A 16,768-nucleotide genomic window follows, 5' to 3' on the forward strand; every position below is an offset into this window, starting at 1 on the left:
ACTCGCGAAATGCACGGCGGATGACGCGTCGTTGATTCCCTAACTCTGAGACACGATCTATTAATTGCACAGCAGCGCACACAGCAAGAGAACGCGCCCCAACTTCCGGAACGCGCGTTTTACGTTCATTTTGTTAATTGAAATGGTCAACGTAGCTCACACACTCGCGAAATGCACCGCGAACGACACCAAACTCTCGCGGACAAACCACAACTACAAGGGCGAATTTATCTGCTAAATTAGGGGGCACGCTGGCAACAACTACCCCAAAGTCTGGCAACTGATTTATGCAGCGCCAAGCAAAACCTTGCCGTGTGTTGAGGTGTGCTTCAGCTCTGTATTTATTTTTTGTATTCTGCCGGTGCTGCTTATTACGAAGATGAGCTATGCTCAAGCGAGGACGTGTGGCGTAGCATTGTGGAGCACCCGCCAGATATATACCACATTTCTGCTGTCAGCGCTTTGTTAACACTGAGGGCGTGATAACGATGCCGCGCTACATTTTTCGTAACAGGTGGACAATAAGTGAAGTTTGTGAACGTAGCGAACTTGTTTTGGGGTATAGTTTTATTAGAATGAAGGCAAATTTGTGCGAAGTTAAGCGTGGGCGAGCATTTTTTTTTAACCATGGTTCAGTGTGCGAAGTAGGGAGTGCATGTGTGAGAAGCGGGAGTTCGGCGGCAGATTTGTGGTGCAATTATGTACAAATTCTAAGTCCGGATGGAGGTGGTCTGTTCCATTCAGTCGCATGCAGTTGGACCATTCGAGCCGTGACGAACGCTGTGACGTTCTATGTGACGTGGGGCGAGGTGTCACGTGACTGTTTTTTTCTGGTTTTCGGATAAGGGTGAAAGAACGGTCAGAAAGACCATCCGAAAGGACCTGGGTTGATTGAAATGGCTGCAAAGCGGCATGGAATGAATTGTATTGTGAGGTCTTTAGGACTTTTCAGCATCCGGGCACATAGACTGCATGGCGTTTCCCACTGCCACGGTTTTTCGTCTCGCCTGTGCGACAGCTGCAGCCGATCAGAGACGACGAAGCGAGGTTAAAGATGCATTCGGAAAGTTCACTGAAAAAAGTTCCGGCAATGTTCTCGACTGTACGAACGAACAGTGCGTAGCTTGTGCGATGAACTTGTCCCTATCATCGGATTCCAGCGAGGCAGTGACCTTTCCACAGAGAGGAAAGTGTTGTGTGCGCTGTGACTTTTCGCCCCCCGTTGCTTCTAGAGAAGCGTTGGTCGCGAGGAGCACATCGGCAAGTCTCAGCCGGCTGTGAGCAAATTTATCCACGAGGTTATACAGGCCATCATCACTGTGGCTGCTAGGAAAAAGCTGACGGACTTCCCACTGAACAAGCTGCTAGGGATGAGGCAAAGGCGGAGTTTGTGCTACGTGGTTGCATCCCAGGTGTGCTGGCGTGTGTCGATGGCACGTTGGTCACTATTCGCAAGCCAGAGGGATTCAGACTTGCCAACACGGCGAGCTTCATGTCCAGAAAGGGATATTATGCCCTGAACGTCATGATCGTAAGCACCGTTAGGATCCTTTCTTACTCGCCCATTGGAGCAATTGTTCAGTTGTGACGCCCAAGCTGGAAAAAGTAATAATGCAACGAATAAAATAGAACCTGCGGGGAACGGGGTCCAAACTAGTTGGTGGCTCGCAAGGCCTCGGTAATCAGAAGTGGCAAGTGTTTTGTGCATGAGCCAGTTGCCATTTTTGTACTGGCGTGCATGCGCAATTAAGTTGTTCATTTTGGCGGTAATCAGTAAGATGGGCCGAAGACGTAGCAGAAATAAATACTCGACAGGTAAGTATTTCAAACACGAAAAAGCTTACAGATTGCATGAGCTGGCTTTGGCATTTGCGAAAGTTCTTTCCCAATAGCAAGGCGTAGGTTTTCACTTATCGATCATTCAATGGAAGTCGTAGCCATGTGTGCAGCGGAGGAGGGGTCATTGCCCCCCTCTGCTCTCCTCAGTTGCTACACCCTATGTTTCCTTCAAAGTAAAGCTTCCTGTACCAATAACTGTACCAATACGCATTGTTTCCTGCATATGCGTAGAAGACAGGGATTTGTTTGGAGCATAAATGCAGTCCCATTTTAGATCGCTCTTTATCGCAGGTGTGCAACGCGTGGATGCGATTCCTTGTCATGGACCTATGATGCCCAAGTTCGTGCCGCGATTCCTGGGTGTGGAAACACTACCCACAGCGAGCACGCCTAGCTGCACATCTGCAGCCTGGTGAATATCTGCTTGGTAAGTATAAATGTGTACTAACTGGGGCAGAGCACTCAGCTTTAATGTTTCTATTGCAGGAGACGCAGGGTATCCCCTCGAGTCATGGCTCCTAATTCTAGTCCCTGGCAGTCAACCACGCAACACCTCCGAAGGCCGATACTTAGGGAGCATGTATTCATGCGCAATGTTGTGGAAAGATGTATCGGAGTATTGAAGAGCAAATTCCGCTGCTTGCAGCACTTTGGAACGATGCTTTACAACCCAATCGAGCAGCGCAAATCATCTATGCTTGCGTTGCTCTTCACAAAATTGCGTTGCATGCGGGCGACTGGACCTTGGACGAGTATGTTGTGGACATGTCACCAGCTCAGGATGAGGAGCCAGAGGCGAACCATACGCTCACACCATGCAACATGCTGCTCAGAAGACAGCAGCAGTGCAGGGCTGTCATGGGCCTTTCTTGAAGTACACAGGAACGGTGAGTTTTCATGTTTTCATATCACACACATTATTTACTTCTACTTATTCCAGTGCATCTTGTCACGACAGGGCTGTGTTTGCAACATTTGAATACACAAAGCACTTTCGTGCTTCAATATGAAGCAAGGTGGCAATGTGAAAATGCCACATTTCCTTTATATGTCACATGAAATATGCAACAGAAACGCCCTTTTTCACATCAGCGATCACAGTCACAACAGACTAGATTGAAGCAAGCATATATGAGCGGCACTCTGTGCTGAATGCTGCCATCAAAAAATTGTGCGAACAATGCAGAAACGTCACACAATTTCTTTTACTAGAACGCAGAAAAATTGCAATTCCATTAGTAACATGTCGCATGAACACATGATACATAGGTTCGTCTATTCTCATAGTCACTGACTACAAGCATTCGATTGTGCACGCCTGGCTTGACGAGCTATTGGGCTAGTCAAGTTGTGCTGGTTTTTTGCTCATTGTCTTAAACAATATATAAATGTTGAAATAACATTTGATTTGAATTCTCGACTGCAGTCATGTTGCTATGATAAAAATACCTCAATCAAGAGAGCAAACAACAGGCGAGTTGTTTTGATAACATACAGCACGAATAATTTGCTCATCAATCTCGCGGCTCCCAAACCATACCACGTTCCAAATTTATTCCCGCGAAGAGTTTACAATGAAAACAAGATTAAATCAATCGCTGGCATGTTGCTGTGATGATGACCATTTACATTTGTGAAACTGTCCAACATCACCACTTACTAGCTTAGTGCTCTCAAAAAAGGCTCAGAATGTAGTTGTTGTACCTTAGCTTCAATGTGCTGAAATGAAGATATCACAGTAAGCTGCAGAACAGTGTGAGACAAAAAGATATCACATTCCTACACTATGCGATATTGCTGCATAAAAAGAGCAATGAGGTGGAAAACATGGTGGGACAGTACAAATATTACAGTGCCAGAAACATTTACAGAAAATGTCAACTATACGCTCATGGTCTCCTTTTGAATGACTAGACAACTTTGAAATGTGGGCGAAAAACACTGCCACTGGAGCAGCTCGATCATAAATTGAGAAACGCATATATAACATAAAAAATGCTGTACTCCTTGTACAATGTAAATTATAACCTAAATCTAGTAATATGTACTATATGCGAACAAAGAAAGTATAAAATAGAACATGAACAGCAAATCGGAAACATATCAAAACCACTAAACCAATAATGAATCATAAAAAGTTAAAACATTGAAAACATGGCACAAAATAAACTAAGCTATGTAGTCTCTCCCGAAGCGAATAAAGTTGAACATGAACAGCAACACCTAAACATAATGAAACCGACAAATTATTAATTAGTGATGACAAGTAAAAAAAATTGAACAGATGACGAAAAATAAACTAAACTACGTATCTCTTTCTCGATGCGAAGGCCCTCAGCTATGGCCCGTGCCAAGGACGGGACCACCTGCAGGATTCCCTCTTGCGCCAATGCCACCTTCTCCTGTGTTGTTGCCATAAGCCGTGCTGCAGAAGCGATGTGGGTGGTCGATGTTTTCATCCCTCGCAGCACCTGTGAAGAATCATCATGGTGGAAATGTTTAGGTGAGCTGCCGGTGAACTCTTAACCATCTCGTGGCGGGAAGCTGCTTCTGCCGAGAATTAAACGGTCACAACAATTTCCCCTCAATTGAATCTCCGCTGGCCTGATGGAATCCTTTGGAAGTATGAAGCTTCGTGTACAATATGCCCTTTTCATGCGGACCAACAAATATTTGCTGGAACTACTCTTCATGTATCTCTCCAATTGCATCTCTCACCATCAAACAGCCCTTTTTAACGCCCAGCAATTTACCATTGCAGATATGCGATATCGTTTCCTCAATACAATGCATGGTTCTTATTTAGAGCCCAAGTTGGTTTCAGTCATCATAATAGAGCATGAAGAATGTTTACGCCCTTTATGTAAAATGTAAAGAAAGAGTCTACTTACTCTGAGCACCTTGTCGCCCTGCTCAAGGCTCTGGTCCTGCAATCAATAAAGCACGAAGCTATCAGATGCTTGCATGTTAATGTGTCACGGCCATATGCAGCCGCTTCAGTGGCCTCCACCTCCATTTTCACCGCAAACATCCACCTGCTGTAAAGTGTCGTAAGCATCATCTTTCAGAAAGTGGGTATTCGTTACTCTGGCTATATTACAACCTCATGTACTAAACATCTGCGGAAATGTTCTGCAGCTTATTGGTGGTCAATGATACCATGTATTACAATTTTAGAGCATGCACTTGCCCGCAGGCCACGGAAGCCAGGCAGCCGACCCCCTCCAGTGCCCCTGAAAATATACACCAATGTCAAAGAACAAATCGCCCACGCCATTCGATGGTCACTCACGTTTGTGCCTCTCTGATGGCGGCGGCGTCACGGCGGGTTTCGTGCACCTGCCTGCGCCACCAGGCCTGCAACTCCTGCGCTGGCCCTTCATGGTTCAGCGCATCGCGGCGCTCCTCCCACAGCCGCCGCCGGTCGGCGACGGTGACGCCGCGCGGCAGCTCGATGGCTTTCACCCGAGCTGGGGATGTTCGTCCATAAAGGCAAACAACAGAGCACGCCGAGCATCGGAAACGCGGATGAGCCGCTGCTGCTGTTGGCTACTGGTGCTCTTGCCCTCCGCCATGATTGCACTCGACTGAACCAACGACTTCGAAAGTTGCGCCGTTTAGCTTTGAATAGTGTTGGAGATATGGGAAGAGTAACTGCTCGAAACTGGATTGTACCTAGCACCACTACTTACCGTCCTGCTAACGTTATAGTCATTTCAAAACAGTAACAGGAAAAATACGTTTGAATTGTGTCGTATTCCTTATTCAACATTTGAAAACGAGTGCCCCCACAATTCGATAATAGGCAATAATAGTTAAACATTTTTCAACACATTACAAACACTTTTCACTTTGCTTTACGGTCCCCAAGCCGACGTAAAAATGATGACACAGGCCCCCATTTCCCTTATTGGCTGTTTGCTTCCTCTCGTTCTCGCGACCGCTGCAGACCACCCACTTTTTGACGTCACCGACAGAACGCCTCCGTCCGGATTTGGAATTTGTACATAATTGCATCATTGAGCAGAGATGTGACGCCGCTTGCCTCTGTCGGCAGTGGTGTTGGAAGGGGGCCCTGCTCGTGATGGAATACTGTTTTGGTTCAATAAATCTTGGCGAAGACGGCTTTTTTTAGCTCTAAGCATTGATCACGTCTAGGGCGTGTATGCTTGGATCTGTTATTTTGTTGTTGTTTTTTGCACACCTGTTCATATTGCGTGCTATAGAAGTGAATCTGTCTCAGACAGTTTCGTATGCTGTACGTTCTTTTTTAAATTGCTATCAGAAATTTTGGTGGATAGCCGAATGTATGCAGGTGCATTCATTCGCGCCGGCACGCATCTTTGAACTACCGTGTTACTCGAGTTGAGTGTTCGCGTGCAGCATGTCGCTTCATCTTAGGTAGGACTCGCAAATCTTGGACTTATGTTTAGGTGGTCATGCTGCCGTTCAGTCAAATCTGAGCTTACAGCATACACGCGCAACATAGGTGGCCTGATTCGGCCGGAACTAGTGTATTATGAGCCGTTCATTAAACTTGAACTATAAATTCGAACAAATCTTTCGTGGCTTATTGTGGCTGAATCCCTATATCTCAACTGTGTGAGCTCTAATTCGATCATTAGTCCATGTAGTTGAGCACAATTTATTTTATTCAGCTTGTTTTCACTATGCTTGGATTTTGTTATTTTGTTTAAATTTAATAAATATTGTGTGCGCCTCTCCCAACCTTGGTGTTCAAACTGTGCTAAACACTTTTACATGTACAAAAAAGAGGAACAGTTTAGACCACCACCTCCAATGATATTTTCTAATAGATCACAAGCTTAAACGTATCTGGTGTGGAACAGACATGAAGACAATTGAAAACCACACACTGACCAAGAATAAAAACACCATCTTTGTCACTTGTGAGCAAGCCTCCTGTACGGAGGTCAAATTGTTGTGGTTTTATTCGCTTTCAATCGTGGCGAGCGTGTTGTTTTAATGAGTTTCACATGAGATGAGAAGCTTGAGTAAATTCTCTAGGCATGCGCTACAGTTGTAGGAAGGATCTCTGGGGTTCGCAGAAACAAATATTTAACTTATCCCCTAAAACTTTCAAAAATGTTATGCATCCCAATATGCATGCATAAGGCATGCACGTGTTACTGTTAAAATGTGAATTGGGCATTGCATTTATCCAAGAATCATGAATATAAACATGTCCCTAAGCTGTTTGCATTGAAGCATTTATACGTCGGAAATTAGTCTCATATAATGTTTATTGTGTATTGCTAAATTGTGGCCAGTAGCGTCCAGGATTCTGTTTACCGGAGATTGTTAAATAAGCTTACATGCTTTGTTGGGATGGTATGTAGTTCAATATGGATGTCTTGTATGTCTTAACAATTCCACTTTTTTTCATACATTCGTAACACAGCCTGTGATAAGAGGTATGTGAAGGATGAGTGAGGGGCACTGCCTACTTAGCCAACCAGAATTATTGAAACTAATGGCCATTATATAGCAGCAAACAATAGTAATTTAGTCAAAAAAATTTCTGATAACATAGATGTAATCGTCTCGATGTGAGCCGCCAGAAGAAAGCTGCATTAGCTGTGTTCAACATAAAATTCATAATTTTTTTCTAATGTTAACCTTCAATAAACACTTCATAAAAGTGCATACCAACATATATGTGCTGTCGTATCACTGAATTGGCATGTATACGCACTATGCAGTAGGGCTATTCAAGCATATTTGTGACATACCTGTAATGTGGAAATTGCATAGTCCTTTTTACAAAGTTGGAGCTGTGTTCGCCGAGAACATTGAGGAATTTTTTCTTGTAACATATCCGGTTTTTGTACATCTGACTTTTTTAAGACACATTGTTCCTGATCGACCTAAAAAGACTGCCAATTGAAGCTTTACTAACCGACACATTTTATTAAATTGTCATTTTTCGTTTCCATCGCTGCTTATACATGCTCGTCGTACGAAGAGAGTGGAAGACGTCCGGACCAGCCTGTCAATAATGCTGGCTAGTGGAAAACTTGGCTGCTGATGTACAGCAGCTGCACATGGTTTCTGTTTTCTGTGAAAAGGGAACTTCACAGAACCACCTGGCAGCTGTATTCAAGGAGCGAGTATGTTCAGGGTGTTAAAATTAACCCTATTATTTTTCATTAAAAAAGTCAGCGCTGTGAGTTATGTGTGTAAAAGCAATCTTTGCAGCAGATAGCGATGTATCTAGGAGGACGCAATGTGAGACAATAATTATCAGTGTAAGTGGTGCCGTTGAGCCAGAATAATTATTAACTTATTTGTGACCGCAGCAGGGCGATCACGTATGTGGTAAATATTTGAGCCAGTTACTATTCTACACAACTTCACTTGTAAAAATTCTTTCTTGCCTGCGCTCAGATATCACGCTTGAACGTTTAGTTGCAGCTGGCGTCATTATGTATGCAGGACAGTGAGAACAAGGACAGACTCCCTGATGTGATTGATGCATTTATTATGACCATAAATCGAAGGCATAAGTGAACAATATAATATTGGTTACCCTTTTACTTTTGGCTGGCGATAGTAAGAAGTGGCAGCTGGTCTCACCAGGGAGTAATCTTTCGCTCATCCTCACTGCCTTGCAGGCGTAATTATGAAAAATAAAATTAAACTTTGGAACGGGATATCTAGGAACATAAACATGCTCAAAGAAATTTTCTATGTGGGACCGTGTAAAATACGACCGCCTCAAACTTTCCAATACAGACATACCTGCTTCTTTTATTTACTGAAATTTTGATATTTTTCGTTGATTGTCCAATCGACAGCATTAATTTTTTCTTTGTGTCCCCCAGAACACAACTTATCTGGCAAAGTGTTCTGCTTTTGGAGCTGACTTTCAGTTCAACTACAAAGTACATTTCCGAATGTGTCAGCGTTAGTTACTAAGCTGTTTAATGCATATTCAGTTTTTTTGAGATCTACTAAGTGAGTGGCCCTCCATACTCGCATGTAATGCTATGATTAAAGCATTATGTGCAATGAGCCGTTTAAAAACACTTTTGTTTTGTTGTGATAAAAAGTAGCACAATATTTTATTTTCACTGTAACATTCATTCAACATTTTATTTAAAAACACTTTTTTTCTGTTGTGATAAAAAGTAGCACAATAATTATTTTATTTTCGCTGTAACATTCACTGAACATTTTATTTTATTACGTAACCTTAGTTATTTCATTGTCTTTGGGATGTTTCATTCTCAGGTGCAATCAAGTGATTTCCTACTGTCGTACTTCATACTTCATCATACCTATTTTTGCAAATACCTAACCATGTGTGATATTTCACTGTAATACATACTCATGTTAATTATTGTTGATGATAACTAATAAAAGGCATTCTGGAATATCTTACTTCAGTCCATGGATGGGGGGTCAATGGTGAATTTTTTCAACTACACAGTAATGTGTGTTTGCTTTATTTTTTGTTAAGTGTAATAAGAACGATGTTTTCTGAGTTTCTGTTACAACCATGTTATGATTATCACTAGAGACTGGAACTTTAGCAACCAAAAAAAGAATGTTCCAGGTGCCTATATTATGCCCAAAAACTGCCATTTATGCATAAATAGGTAATATAAACTATCGTTTAGGCACATTAAGTCACAAATAATAAAATAGCTTAGAAGTTTTACACAGATCAGCGCAGTAGCCGGCACAACCACGACCCTAATACTATAAGAACTAGCAGCAACCCAGATGACACCCCACCAGAAATGATAGAAGAAATCATAAAAGCCTTGCGAAGCATGCGTAGAGGCAAAGCTGCTGGTTTAAAACTGGTAACACCAGATTAGCTGAAAGATGAAGGACAGGTCGTGTGAGAAAAACTAGCCACCCTGTTTCCGAGGCGTTTCCCGAGAGGAAGAGTTCCTGACGGGAAGAGTCTTGGAAGAATCCTAACATCACCTAAATACATAGAAAAGGAAACGACAAGGACTTGAATTACAGGCCGATCAGCTTGCTCTCTGTAGTATACAAGCTATTTACAAAGGTAATTGCTTAGACAGTTAAAAAAAACATTAGAATTCAATCAACCAAAGGAACAAGCAGGATTTTGAACAAGCTACCCAACAGTCGACCCCAATCATTTTATCAATCGGGTAATGGAGAAATGCTCAGAATATAGCCAATCACTCTACATAGCCTTCATAAACTACGAGGAGTCTGATTCCGTAGAAATATCAGCAGTCATGTAGACACTGCGGAATCAGGGCGTCGATGAAGCATACATAAACAACCTGAAAGAAGTCTACAGGGGATCAACTGCTACCATAGTGCTGAAAGCAACAGAATACCAGTCAAGAAGGGTGCAAGGCTGGGGGATACAATCTCCCCAATGCTATTTACCGCGTGCGCGCTGAAGTTTTTCTGAGGCCTAGAATCGGAACAGAAAGGGATAACAGTTAAAGGGGAGTATCTTAGTAACCTGCGCTTAACCGATGATATTCCATTGCTGAGTAACTCAGGAGACAAATTGCCACTCATGATTACGGAGTTACACAAAGAGAGTAGAAATGTGCGTCTGAAAATAATTTGCAGTAAACGAAAGTAATGTACAACACCCTCGAAAGAGAGCAATGCTTCGAGATAGGTAATAGTGCACTTCAAGTTGTAAAAGACTTTGTCTACTTAGGGCAGGTAATAACTGCGGAGCCGAACCACGAGTTTGAAGTAAGTAGACGAATAAGAATGGTGTGGAGCAAATTTGGCAAGCACTCTCAAATTATGAGAGGTAGATCGCCACTATTCCTTAAGAAGAAGATATATGACAGCTGTATCTTGCCGGTACTTAGCTACGGAGCATAAACCTGGAGACTTACAAAGAGGTTTAAGCTTAAATTGAGGACGGCGCAGCGAGCAATGAAAAGAAAATCGTAGGTGTAACCTTACGAGACAAGAAGAGACCAGAGTGGATTAGGGAACAAACGGGGGTTAAGGATATAATAGTTGAAACCAAGAAGAAGAAATGGACATGCGCCGGGCATGTAGCTCGTAGACAGGACAATCGCTGGTTATTCGGGTAACTAACTGGATTCCCAGAGAAGGCAGGAGGGTTAGGGGAAGACAGAAGGTTGGGCGCGCAGATGGGATTAAGAAGTTTGTGGGTATGAATTGGCAGCAGCAAGCACCGAACCGAGTTAACTGGCGGAACATTGGAGATGCCTTTCTCCTGCAGTGGACGTAGTCAGGCTGATCATGATGAATCACAATTTCTAATTAGTGCTGTAGCGTGCCTCAGTACTGATATTCAACTTCTACCAAACACAGCAGGCATATTCTGTGCTTTAGGAAAGCTAAATTTATATTTTCCATGAAAAGAATTACCAAGAAGCACAACAGATTTGGGTGAAAGCTTAGGAGATTTGACATTGTGGGAAAAGCTATGAAAACAGTGACAAATCAGCATCATCTCAAGGTTTTCGCCCTTGAATTGTGCTTGCTTTCAGTCAGTATTCGCTTTTATGCGAAAAAGAACGCTCGACATCTTCTGAAGTTAGTAAAGCATACTTGGGGCTTAGCACTTTCAATGCGTTGATCGTATCCAGAATATTTAAATTAGCACCACTCGAAGCTTTAGACAGTTGCTTTAGCACATAGAATCTAGGATTCTTTCCAAGGCAGATTCAAGCTTTGAGGCAACCCTGTCAGCGACGAGTCTATATTGGAGACGAGGCGAACCTTTCCTGCACGTCTGGAAAAAATGGAAAATTGGTATTCCTAAGATTTCTCTTTAAGCGTTGAACGCGATAGTGATACTGTCTCTGATGCATAGTTCCACAACCTATTTCATACCTCTATTGCACGATGTTACTCGATAAGTTTAAATTGCGGATTAATTTACAGTAAAATCGATAAAAATGAAAGTGGTTTGGGTCAGTGAAGCTTTCACATATGGCTGCATTTTGTGTAATGGGTGCATGGAAGTTTTGTGCACGCGAGTTCACAGATGTGTATATAAAGATAACAAAATGAATCTATGTGCCCGTGGAATGACCAAAAAATACATGTTATTCGCGCAGATTTAGGGGTTATTCAAATCAATTCGCTGTTGCGTAACCTATTTTGGAAGCATTATGCCTATACGTTCCTAGGAGTGGACATCAAACTTAAAATATTGTTGATCTCTCCAATTTCTTCTCCCCGGCTTCTCACATGAACCATTTCTCGATCGAAGGAGTAGCGCTGTGATTCACTGGTTCATTGCCTGAGAAGGTCATTTTGCGGCTTCTCTTTATTCCGCATTGTTCGGCAGATTTCTGACAGCTGCCGTTGTGAAAAAACATAAATGCCAACTAAACTTGTGTGTAGGCTGTAGTCGGCAGCGCTAGGCTAGCTTAGTTTTGGCTGATTAGCGTACGATCTAGATACACTCTACTCGAACCTCGGAAACGCAACCACCGAGCTGCACTACTCTCGCACCTAGAAACAGAGATCTTCAATGGTCAGTGGGTACACTAGCGTTAGCCTCTCCTCACTTCGCTACAGTACACTCTAGCCACGCTCACGCAACCACGCTGCACTACTCTCGAACTAATTGACGTAATTTTTTTACAGGGGCCTGCTAGCGCTATAGGCGCTAGCCTCGCTTTTCCTCGCTGGATTAGAAGTCCATTTACGTAAAAGCGCGTTTAAATTGTGATGTTCTCGGAGCGTTGCCAAAGGTCACATGCATCGGAGCGCATTGGCCTAGTCTAGATATACGTTGGCTGTGGCAATTCGTCGACTTATCTGTTTTCGCCGATATAACACAGTGTATGCGCACGTCGACCCGACGTCGAAACATAATCGCACCTTACCAGTAGCTGAAAACATCATCAACAACAACAACAACAAAAACAACAAAACTAGCACTATATCCACGTGTTGTCGTTAACATGTCCACACCAAGTGCTTCTTGTTTTTCTCCATATGAAGAGCTCATTTAGGCACAACGTTTACTTGACAAACGTGAAAAGGCATGTTTAGGCTTATATAGGCACAAACCTCAAAATAGGCACTAATAGGCACCATAAATGGGTGAATAAAATGTTTCCCAACTCTTAGTTTGTGTTTATATGTGGAATTGGCTCGAAACGGACTCCAGAAAAAATAGGCATTTTGCCTAAAGTTCCATTCTTTAATTATCAGGGATGCCGTAGTGGAGGGATTCAGAAATTTAGACCATCTGGGGTTCTTTGAAATACACCCACGTCTGAAAAGACAGGTCTCAACCATTTCTTCTTTGATAGAAATTGCGGCCACAGCCGGGGTTTGATTCTGCGGCCTTCAGTTCAGCAGTCAACGATTACATGAAAGGTATATTTGTTGTAGGCTGTAGTCTTGCTTGCAATCATGCGTGTTAAGCAGAGCACTTTGGTGCCAATCACACATCTCTGCTAGTGCTCTGATGTTGTGTTCGTGACATTCCTAGTTTACTGCAGTATTCAATTATTTTAGAATGCACGCGTTTTTCAGCAGCTCTGGGTAGTCTTTGCTGATGTTGTTTATCATATTACCAATTTTTGTAACATTTATCGCCTGTCTCATGTACTCTGAGTTAGTTGTGAAGTTATGATTGTTTTTTTCTTTTATATTCTGTAAGGCTGCATACATTTGTTATTAGCCTGTAAATCCCAAAAGCCCAGCAAGTCCTTTATTACACTTTGTATATCGTGCATGAAATGGCTAAGTTGGGTCTGCAGAGCCTATCTAAGTAGCCCATAGTGTTTTGAATGCCTTTAAAATCACCTTGTGATCAGACGTTACTGTTGTGAAGAGTGTGCTTTAGAGAAATGTAGTCTCTATTACCTAGGAATGATGTGATGAAGCTTCATGAGCTTAAGGCTAATCTGTTAATCTTATCTTTCTTCAGCCACTGACAAATGTACATTATCTATTTAAATATTGTTTGTAAAAGGCTTCAAGGTGTAGTATAAACAATATTAAGTAAATAATTTTACAAAGTTTTGTATAGATGTCTTTCTACGCTTCAATTACAGTAGCCGTATTATGTCGCACTGGGCAGACGGTGCAACAGGCCTAATTTCTGGTCTCTATAAAAGGTTGGCTACTTACAGCACACATCCAGGACGGAGGCTTTGAGGCGACATAAAAGCGGCGTCCAAATCGTGACATTTGGGAGACATACAGGATGTTCACAGATGGGAAACACACATGATGACGCCTTTAGGCAACATAAAAGCAGCGGCCAAATTGCGACATTTGGGAAGCATACAGGTTATGTTCCGATGTTGCCTCGGGGAACCGTAGAGTACACGTACAGGATGTTATAATTTTCATATATATGTTAATAAAACGACCTAATTAGAGTGAACGTATATCATTAGTGAATTGCCGCTGATGCACAGTCAGTGGATGTTGAGGTGATCTCAACAACACAAATGAAAGCCTAAAAACAGGTAAAAGAAGTACAGAAGAAATTGTGAATGTACAAAATATTTTGGTGTGCACGACATTAACTAGTCCGAGCTTGGTTGTTTCTGTTTAGTTCTTGTGGACAATGCAGAGTTCCGACACACTTCACAGTTCACATCACTCGAGTGCCGTAGAACTTTGTACGAACCGCAATTCTGGCTCGGCAACTTTTCACGAAGGCCAAAGCGGTGAACAGGGAGAGCACCTAATGTCGACCTTCTGGACTCAAGGCCACTTCTCAGCGGCCAATTTTTGTAGCTTCATGCAGCACGGTACGGTGTCTACACTGCAAGACCCTAGATACACACGACATGCTTGTGGAACACCAGCTTGACTATTCAACGATATGCCCTCACAAAACAGGCAGTTCATGGGCTTACAAATGGCTTCAGGTATGAATTCATTTGTTGTTTGTCAATAGATTGTTGGGTAAATGGTTTGAAGATGGTTGATACAGTGCTGAGAAACCGTTTTTATGCTGTCTTAAGCACGGTAATTCGGCGGATTGTTAGTAGCTAGAATATAGGATGGTCTAACGACTTTCATTTTACTGTCGGTAGGTTCTATCGTCTTTTCCTAATAAAACGTTTATTGATGGTCGGTACGAATTTTCGTAAGGGGTCGCTCATATACCTTAGGGCCTGGGAAAGATGTTAGAACTGGGTCTACGTTAAACCGTGTAGCTCTCGTTGGTGCTTCTACTGAATTGCCGGTTTTCACACTCGCATATTTTTGGTACTGGTTCTTAAATATTGCCACGTTCCATTTCACAAGTTTTTGTTATCGTTCCGAAGCACCGCACGATTCTCGGCGCAAGCCGCGCCTGCAGGTTTCTAGAGGGTTCCGGACTGTAGTAGATCATTTCGATAAGATCACGCCCACTGTGCGAACGGTACAGATTGTTCTGGAACCTACGCCACCGCCAGCGATAACGCTAGAACATTTGACGGCAAGGGTATAAATGCCGACGCGCTTCGCCGCTTGTCAGTTGTTGATCGAAGGCCGACGCTGCGTTCGCCGCTATCAGTCCGAGACTGCTATCTGTGCAAGACTGCTGCTGCAATTAGACTTTCCCTTTACCGGGCACAGGTTCGCCCAAATAAACAGTTATATCCCAACACGAAGTTTTCTGCCTTTGGCCTCGTCACGACCCCGTGACATCTGCTGGAGGTGCTGCTTCGTTCATGTACCGGACGCCCCCGTCAAGCCGTGAACCCAGCCCCCTTCGCGGAGAAGACACCGACGCCAACCAAGAGCAGCGAACGAGCCGCCGACAGCAAGGTCTCCCACCGGAGTACGGCCTGCTACAAGACAAGGCGCGGAAGACCAAGACCATGACCTCGACGGCAGCGACAATGACAACCGGAGCGTCCCAGCCGCGATCGTCATTCATCAGCCCAGGGAACCATCAACGTTTCATGGCTCATCGTTTGAGGACCCGGAAACCTGGCTAGAAACATACGACCGTGTGGCCGCCCTCAACCACTGGGACAACGAAGAAAAGCTCCGTCGTGTGTACTTCTACCTGGAAGACACCGCAAGGACCTGGATAGAGAATCGGGAGTCCACGCTCCGAACGTGGGATGTCTTCTGCGGCGCATTTCTTCAAACGTTCGCAAGCGTCGCTCGCAAAGAGAGGGCCGCTGCTCTACTCGAGACCCGGGTTCAGCTACCAAACGAAAAGGTTGGAATTTTCACAGAGGAGATGACCCGCCTATTCCGTCACGCTGACCCAGACATGCCTGAGGAAAAGAAAGTTCGTTTCCTCATGCGAGGGGTCAAACAGGAGCTCTTCGCGGGACTAATGAGGAACCCACCGAACACCGTCCAAGAATTTGTATCCGAGGCGACCACCATCGAAAAAACGCTGGACATGCGCACCAGACAGTATAATCGTCGCCTGACTCCAGAATGCGCTGCTGCTCAAGCCAGTGACTCCGACGACCTGCGTGAAACGATCCGAGCGATCGTGCGGGAAGAGCTGCGCAAACTGTTGCCTTCGGCGCAGCCTCAAGTGGATTCAATCGCCGACATTGTGCGAGAAGAAGTCCGGCAATCGCTTCGAATTCCCGAAACACCGCCGCCCGAGCCAGAAACTATGAGCTACGCCGCTGCAGTGCGCCACAGCGCTCCTCCCCGTCCACGCCAAAACGCCGCTCCGTCACACTTCCGTCGCCAGACGCCACCGCCGCCACCACCCCAACCGACGTCCTACCGTTCCCCAGCAGGCCAGCGCAGTGCACCGAAAAAAACGGACGTTTGGCGTGCACCTGACAACCGCCTGCTCTGCTACCACTGCGGCGAGGCCGGGCACACATACCGCCGTTGCCGGTACCGACAGATGGGACTGCGTGGCTTCGCCGTCAATGCACCGCGTCCGCAGCCAGGAGATCGGCCACGCGACATCGCCGACTACCTGGCAGGAACTCAATGGACACCACGAAGTCCTTCCCGTTCGCCG

The sequence above is a fragment of the Rhipicephalus microplus genome, chromosome 7 (genome assembly GCF_043290135.1).
Source record: "Rhipicephalus microplus isolate Deutch F79 chromosome 7, USDA_Rmic, whole genome shotgun sequence".
Taxonomy (NCBI): Eukaryota; Metazoa; Arthropoda; class Arachnida; order Ixodida; family Ixodidae; genus Rhipicephalus; species Rhipicephalus microplus.